General features: G+C 38.7%; 1 pseudogene; it reads left to right on the top strand.

The window, feature by feature from the left end:
* Positions 1 to 1,137: 1,137 nt before the first annotated feature.
* Positions 1,138 to 2,154, top strand: LOC150061748 (protein MAK16 homolog pseudogene; annotated as a pseudogene).
* Positions 2,155 to 8,744: the final 6,590 nt, after the last annotated feature.

Here is an 8,744-nt window from a genome sequence, read left to right as displayed (position 1 = left end):
TGGTAGACATATAACTTTAGGCTAGAGTGAAATGATAGAATTGTTTGGAATAAGTAAGGATTCTCTTTCTTCTCTACTCCTCTCCTTTATTACTCTAGATTCTCAAATCCATCACTGTTACAGGATGTTATGTTAATAGCCTGCCCATGTTGTCTCAACCTGGCCTAACCCATAAACCTAAGGAACCTCTGCTAGTGAATACACAGGAAAGCACAGTTTCTCTCTGTCTAGAAACCTCCATTTATTTTTTCTGTGTGCCTAGATATACCCCTCACCTTTGATAAACTTACATATACTGGGGATATAATTCTTTTTTTTTTTGCCAGTCTTGGGCTTGAGCTCAGGGCCTGAGCCCTGTCCTTGGACTTTTCTCCAAGCTAGAGCTCTACCACTTGAGCCTCAGCACCACTTCTGGCTTTTTTCTACGTATGTGGTACTGAGGAACCAAACCCTGGTCTTCATGCCTGCTAGGTAAGCACTCTACCACTAGGCCAAACTCCTGGCCTGGGATATAATTCTTTTAGAGAAATTTCGACCCAAATGCATACGTTAGTGTTTCCTTCATGATGCTGTACCTGAAACGACGTCTGCAGCTCCACCTTCCGTGACCACTAATAGCATTTATTCAACACTGAAATATGCTGCAAAGAAGTAGAATTAGACAACTTTCCATACACTAAGACCCCGAGTCAACAGAGATCAGGCCTACAGCTCACTCTTGTAGAGGAAGAGACTACCATTTAGGAATAAATAAAGTTGAGACATTCAATCAAGAACAACAGTTAGTGGATATTGGGTCTCATTCCAAACTGTATTATATGTGTGTGTACATATACACATATACCCTATATATGTATGTGTGTGTGTGTGTGTGTGTGTGTGTGTGTGTGTGTGTGTGTGTGTGTGTATAAAAGAACAGAAAGGTCAAAAAGGTGGATCTAACAAAGACTTGCATATCAACCAGTTCTAGGTCCTCTTCATGGTATACCCTATTGCTATGGTCTAAGTGTTGGCATTTCCCACAAATTCTTGTATGGAGAACCTAATGCCAAAAGGAATGGTATCAGAAGGTAGGGCCACTCAGATGTGATTAGCTCATAGGAATAGAGTCTTCAGAAATAGAAATAATGGGCGTGCTGGGTCGCCGACACCATGCAGTCGGATGATGTTATCTGGGATACACTAGGAAACAAGCAGTTTTGTTCCTTCAAAATAAGAACCAAGACTCAAGGCTTTTGCAGAAATGAATACAGCCTGACTGGACTGTGTAATCGGTCATCCTGTCCTCTGACAAATAGTCAGTATGCTCCCATCAAGGAAGAGAAAGGACAATGCTATCTGTATATGAAGGTTATAGAATGAGCAGCTTTTCCTAGGTGTCTCTGGGAATGGGTCAGGCTTAGTAAAAACTATGAGAAAGCACTGGAACAAATAGATGAAAATCTAATTTACTGGCCTCGTTTCATTCGACACAAATGTAAGCAGAGATTTACCAAGATAACCCAGTATCTAATACGCAATAGAAAGCTTACACTAAAGCGACAGAAAAAACTTGTTCTTTTGAGTAAGAAGGTGGAACGAAGAGAAAAAAGAAGAGAGGAAAAAGCATTAATTGCTACTCAACTGGACAATGCCATTGAAAAGGAATTACTGGAGAGACTGAAACAAGATACGTAGGATGACATCTACAACTTCCCCATTCATGCCTTCGGCAAGGCTCTGGAACAACAAGAGGCAGAGAGCGACTCTTCAGATGTTGAGGAGAAAGATGATGAGGAAGAGGAAGAAGATATGGGAAAACGAGAATTTGTAGAAGATGATGAGGTAGATGAGAGTGACATAAGTGATTTTGAGGAAATGGATAAACTGGATGCCAGTGGTGATGAAGACCAGGATGATGGATCTTCCAGTGAAGAGGAGGAAGAACAGGCTGTCAATATGACACACAAAGGCAAAGCACCCTTGAAAGGACCACTACAGAGAAAACGAGCCTATGTAGAAATAGAATATGAACAAGAGACAGAGCCCAGAGCCAAGGCCACAACCACATGATTGCCTTCATTTACAATCAGGACTGAACATTGTGAACTTCACGAACACATTTCCCCCCTCCAGTTTTTGCTCTTTGAGTTGTATTTCACACAATATTTGTGTTAATAACATGTTTTTTAAGTAACAGCTTAACAGATCTTTTCCTGAAGGCTGAATGAGACTGAGGGTGTAAATATTTCTAGACTTGAAGCAGGAAATTCCTTGATATCTTTTTCTTTTCCCCAACTGTATTTACCAACAGCAGACCTTCCAAGTTTTTGTTTAGTTACTGCTTTTTCCTTACATATATGATCACAAAAGGAAAGAATAAAGAAAAATGAAACTCGAAAAAAAAAGAAATAAAAATAATGCCCCTATAAAAGGCATAAGTGACTCCTGGCTTATCTGACATGTGAGGACCCTGCAAAAGCACCACTGTGCATGAATCAAAAAGTGGCCTCTTACCAGAGCCAGAATCTGCTAATGCTTGATCTTGTATATCTCAGCCTCTACAACTATGAGTAATAAATTTCTGATGTTTATAAGCCACCCAGTCTATGGCATATTGTTTAGCCCAGACAGACTAAGATATCTATATGTATCTCTCTGCCTAAGAATTATACAATGCTGTGAAATTAGACTTATACTCTAAAGTCCCAATTTTTCTTTATATAAAGATCTTTCTCTGACTTACAATAAATTTCATGCTTTGAAATACTCATTTACAAGCCTGCATTTTTAAGGTATCAGTAAATTATTTTCCCCTTGGTCTAAATGAATCTAAATACACTAAAACATCCAGCAACATTTTGATAACCAGGAGATAACGAGGATTACTATTCAGAGTTTATTTCATTCCAGTCAAACACATATAGACTTGACATTTGATTTAACACAGGAAACTTTAAAACAGGTGTTTCTTTTCCCTTAGGCTTTCTGACACATTAGAAATAACTAGAGGCCACTGCTACTGTGAATTTATTGTCCTTACAGACTTGTGTAGTCTATAAGATTGTACTTTAGGACCAATAGATTTTATCATATCAAAATGACAAACCTAGTTAGTCAAAATTAGTAAAGGGAGAAAGAAAATAAAAACAGAAGTCAGTGAGTTTCGAGAAATATTCCCATACTGAAAAAGATTTTCCATGTTTTAATTAGATTCAACATGGACAGAGTAGAAAACAAACATCAACAATTTTGCTTTCTTCTTTGTTTATCAAAAAGGACCAAGTGAAGGAAGATGGAATTATAATGTCATTTTTTATCATATGTGCTGAGAATTGTAAGAAGATCGTATTTCCCTCCTTGAATTAAAAGGAAAATGGAAGTGCATTTAGTTGACTAGGTACATACCTAATAAATAAAATATCAGGATCTTCATTATTCCTTACTAAAAGAACAGTAATGTCCATGGTCTAATGGGACAGGCAGACATGTAAATGAGGCCTGGTGCCCATGGTTCACACATGTATATAATCATAGTTTCTTAGGATGTTGAGATCTGAGGATTGCGGTTTGAAGACAGCCTGGGCAGGTAAGTCTGAAAGACTGTTATCACCAATTAACCACCAAAAAAAGCCAGAAGTGAAACTGTGATTCAAGTGGTAGAGCGCTAACATGGAACACAAAACATCAGAGATAGTGCTCAGGTTCTAAGTTCAAGCTCCAGGACCAGCATAAAGAAATATACAAGAAAATAAAAACCTTAATCAGTGATACTGTAATTTGGGGATGGGGTTAGGGGAGAAGCTCAGATTAGTGCTCAAAATCTGACTTCAGATCCAACTCTCTGAAACCTTACACAAACCATTTCTATATTCCTGACCTTGGTTTCCTTATTTGTAAAATAAGAATACTAGTAGTTTGTACTTGTAATGAAGTACAGTATAACACAGATGGCATTATAAAAATGCATGCCTTAATAATTACTTATCTATGAAAGTGAATGTAAAATGGACACAATCCCTGGCAGTAAATGGGAAAACAGGTAAGCTACCCAGAGAGATAATGGTTTTTAGTTATTGAAGGCACATAGTAGATGCACGATAAATCTCAACTCAACAACAAATACAAGATGGAAACCCTATAGATCTGCCATGCAGTGATGCATAATAGAATGATGCATAATAGAACTTCCATGAACACTTAAAATTAGTCAGAAGCTACATTTATTCTCTGTGTATTGAATTATCATAGAAAGGAAGAAAAAGCTCAAAGAATGTGACTGATATTTGAAGACAATTCTCTATTTCAAAAGTTTATTTGTGTGGCTCATAGAGCTGCTGTGGTGGCAATAAGAACAAACTGATGTATCGGTGCAAGAAAGGTAGCTATCTTCTTCCCACAGACACCTGCAACATGTTTATCTAAGTGTTCCTTGACCTGTAAGAAGGAATGGCCAAGACTTCATATATATTCAAGCTCAGACAAGGGATGACACTTGAGACATATCAAGGCAAAGATCCCTCTGCTTTTAACATATCATAAAGCATGGAGTACATGAACTTGACTCACTAAGGGAGTCAGTATAATTGGCATACCTTCTCTCCGTAGCATTTAAGGTGTTATCTCTATAAATACAGTGCATTTTGCTTTAATAAAAAATGAATTTTCCAGTGCAGTGACAGTATTGACCTTACACATTATCCAAATAGAAATTGTAATGAAACAAGTCGAACAGTGAGTAGTTATAATAGATATGCAAATATTGGTCTTTTCTTAAAGGTCTTTCGGCCTACTCACACGTGTCTCTTATGTGTCTGGGAGGGCAGATTCAGCCTGCATTCATAATCTAGGAGGTTGTAGAAGTGGAAGAAGAAAAGAGGAAGAGGGGGAATGGACCAAACATGCAGAGATGGCAGCATAGAAAGAGGTTGGGTTTGAAGTCACAGTTTGGAAAACACAGTTTGGAGTAACCCCTGTGTGTTCAGTGCATTCATATGCATTCTCATTTGATACACACAGTACCTGATGATACAATGCGACCGTTTCTACCTTATAGGTGAGATCACTAGGGCTCAGAATATCTGTGACATGCCCAAGTTTGAGCAACTGGCAAAGGGCATCATTGAACTCAGAATTTTAATCTTCCAAACTTCAAGTTAGATGTCATTTTATCTAAAACTTCTCTGACGACGGTTTAGCTGTAACAGTCAAATTAAATCAAAAATTCATTTTTTAAATAACAGACATCATTGAATGTCTTACCTGCAGGAAATTGAAAAATAACAAGAAGTGGTTTCTGCTCTACGGTGCTGAAAGATTTATTCAAGCAATTTCGTGTGACTTTAAAGACATAAAAGTGAAGTGGAGAGCCTGGCACTGGTGGTCCATGCGTCTGAATCTAGCTACTCAGGAGGCTGAGATCTGAGGATTGTTGTTTGAAGCCAGCTGGGGGAAGGGAAGCCTGTGAGACTCTTATCTCCAATTAACTACCCCAAAAAGCCAGAAGTTGGGGACAAAAACATGAGAAGGGGTATCAATGTGTGAGAAGTAATGCACCTACTACCTGGCGAATATAACTGTAACCCCTCTATACATTACCTCGACAATAAAAATAATTTTAATAGTCTCCTTCATTTGTCATAATCAGTAGAAACCTTGGGCTCTCCTAGCAGAGATTTACAATAGAACAAAATCTAGAGACATTACAGTATCAGTGTTTGTGAAGTTATGAGCCTTCTATCTGGTGAATATAATGTAACCCTTCTATTAATCACAATAAAAAAAGAATTAAAAAATATTTTTTAACCAGATATGGAAAAATGAGGCTTCAGTGGTAGAGTGCTTGCCTTGAAAGAAGCTCAAGAACAGCACCCCAGCTCTAAGTTCAAGCTCCAAGATCAGCACAAAAGAAAGTGAAGAAGAGAGAGGGTATCTGTGTCCCACACCTAGCTACCCAGGAGGCTGAGATATATAGAACAGCAGCTTCTGCTTTGACACAATAGGAAGGAATAAACCATCCACAGAAATCCTCACTTCAGTCACACCTGAACCAAAAGAAAAGCCCTAACCAAAGTCTTATTTCCCTGCATTCTCAAGCCACTTTCAGACCTGCATAGAAGTCACCTAATTTGCTCATTATGTTATTAATCCTTTCATACCTTCTTGGTGTGTGGGGGGGAAGGTGTGGGGGCATATGCTTGTGTGACTATTCTTTTTTTCATATATTTTTATTGTAATTAATAGAAGGGTTACATTATATTCACTAGATAGAGGATGCATTATTTCACATACATTGATACCCTTCTTCATGCCATGGTCCCCATTTCCCTCCCCATCCCCCTGCTCATCTTGATTTCCCCCCTTCCCTCCAATTTCAAATAACCAATTAAGCATATATAAAATATATCAGATAACAAGGTGAAATACTGTAACAATATGAGATAACCAAAGGACAGCAAAAGAGATGAGAGATAACATAGTACATTAAGGACAGCAATCACTCATTTTATGGCTTTTGTTTCTATATCCTGGAGGTCCTTACATTTAGCATCTTACTATATGGCCTTATGTATCTAGATTTTGTTCTATTGTAAATCTCTGCTAGGAGAGCCCAAGGTTTCTACTGATTATGACAAATGAGGGAAACCATTGGGCATAAGTTCCTTTGAGTCTGGCTTACTTCACTTAATATGATTTTTTCCAAGTCTTTCCATTTCCTTACAAATGGGGCGATGTCATTCTTTCTGACACCAGCATAGAATTCCATTGTGTGCAAATACCACATCTTGTTGATCCACTCATCAGCTGAGGGGCATCTGGGTTGGTTCCATATCTTTGCTATGGTAAATAGTGCAGCAATGAACATCGTTGTGCTAGTGGATTTAGTATGCCCTTGTTTCTGGATGGTTGGGTAAATGCCAAGTAGTGGAATTGCTGGGTCATAGGGGAGCTCTATGTTTAGCCTTTTGAGGCACTGCCATACTGCTTTCCATAGTGGTTGAATGAGTTTGCACTCCCACCAACAGTGTAGTAGTGATCCCTCCTGGCCACATCCCCTCCAGCATCTGTTGTTATTAGATTTTTTGATCCTGGCCATTCTAACTGGAGTGAGGTGGAATCTTAGAGTTGTTTTGATTTGCTTTTCTTTTATGACCAGAGATATTGAGCATTTTTTCATGGGTCTATAGGCCATTTTTGTTTCTTCTTCAGAGAAGTTTCTCTTTAAGTCTTTGGCCCATCTTTTAATGGGATGGTTGTTACTTTGGAGATTAGTTTTGGGGTGATTCAATTTTTTGAGCTGTTGATATAGTTTAGATATGAGGCCTTTGTCCATTGTATGGTTAGTGAAGATCTTCTCCCATTCTGTAGGCTTCCTATTTAATTTACTAGCTATGTCCTTTGCCATACAGAAGCTCTGCAGTTTAATGCAGTCCCACTTATCCAGACTTTCTCTAATTTGTTGTGTTTCTTGATCCTTACTGAGAAAGTTTCGACCTGTGCCAAGGAGGCCTACTGTGTCTCCCATTCCTTCTTGTAAAGTTTTCAGAGTGTCGGCTTTTACCTCCAGGTCTTTGATCCATTTGGAGTTAATTCTAGTGCAGGGTGACAGAGAAGGATCCAACTTTAGTTGACTGCAGGTGCTCAACCAGTTCTGCCAGCACCACTTGTTGAAGAGGCTGTCTTTCTTCCATTCTATTTTTTTGGCTTCCTTGTCAAAGATTAGGTGGCCATAGGTCTGTGGTTTAATATCTGGGTCTTCGGTTCTATTCCATTGGTCTTCAGGCCTGTTCTTGTGCCAGTACCAAGCTGTTTTGATTATTATAGCTCTGTAATACAGTCTAAAGTTTGGTATTGAAATTCATCCTATGCTATTCTTTCTTCTAAGAAGTGTTTCCATATGAAATTTTGGATTGCCTCTTCTATTTCTTTAAAGAATGACATTGGGATAAAAAGGTGGCTATTCTTAAATGACTAACCACATGTGGGATTCAGGGGGTATCCTGAATGGATGGAAAGTTTCAAAGGATACCATGTGTAATAATTTTAGTTTATCAATATAAAATCGTAATAGTATCTACTGCTTTCTATATGGTATGCTAGGACTATTCTGACACTTTTTTTTGCTGGTCTTAAGGGCTTGAACTCTGGGCCTGGGCTCTGTCTCTCAGCTTGTTTTGCTCAAGGCTAGTGCTCTACCATTTGAGCCACAGCACCATTTCTGGATTTTTCTGAATAATTTATTGGAGACCAGAGTCTCACAGACTTTTCTACCCAGGCTGGCCTCAAATTGCATTCCTCAGATCTCAGCCTCCAGCTAGGATTACAGGCACAAGCCACCAGTGCTCAGCTTATTCTGGCACTTTGTGTTCTAACTGATCGAGTCTTTACAAGAGTCCTATGAGACACGTACTTGGATCATCCCCATTTAACAGAGGAGGAAATCCATCAAGAGACACAGGTAAAAGAAATGACTGTCCAACATCATCAGACCTCAAGTTTGAGGAGAGATTAGTGGTACCACTGAGTTCAAAGAATGGAACTTGATGAGATCCACCCCGAAGGGATTCAGATAGGTTTCGTTTGTGATGAAAGGAGATACACAAATGTAAACATTGCTTCTTAACAGGAGATTTATTTTCAAGTGTATTTCAGGTATACTGGGGAACATCTTATTACAGACTCATAATAGGTAGTACCTCACAGCTCAGGGAAGAAGAGAAGGTTTATATTCACCAGCACACTTGATGTTGGGAGTTGGCATATAG

This window comes from Megascapheus bottae, chromosome 6 (genome assembly GCF_031878675.1).
Source record: "Megascapheus bottae isolate mThoBot1 chromosome 6, mThoBot2.hap1, whole genome shotgun sequence".
Taxonomy (NCBI): domain Eukaryota; kingdom Metazoa; phylum Chordata; class Mammalia; order Rodentia; family Geomyidae; genus Megascapheus; species Megascapheus bottae.
This window is presented reverse-complemented; position numbering and strand designations above follow the sequence as displayed.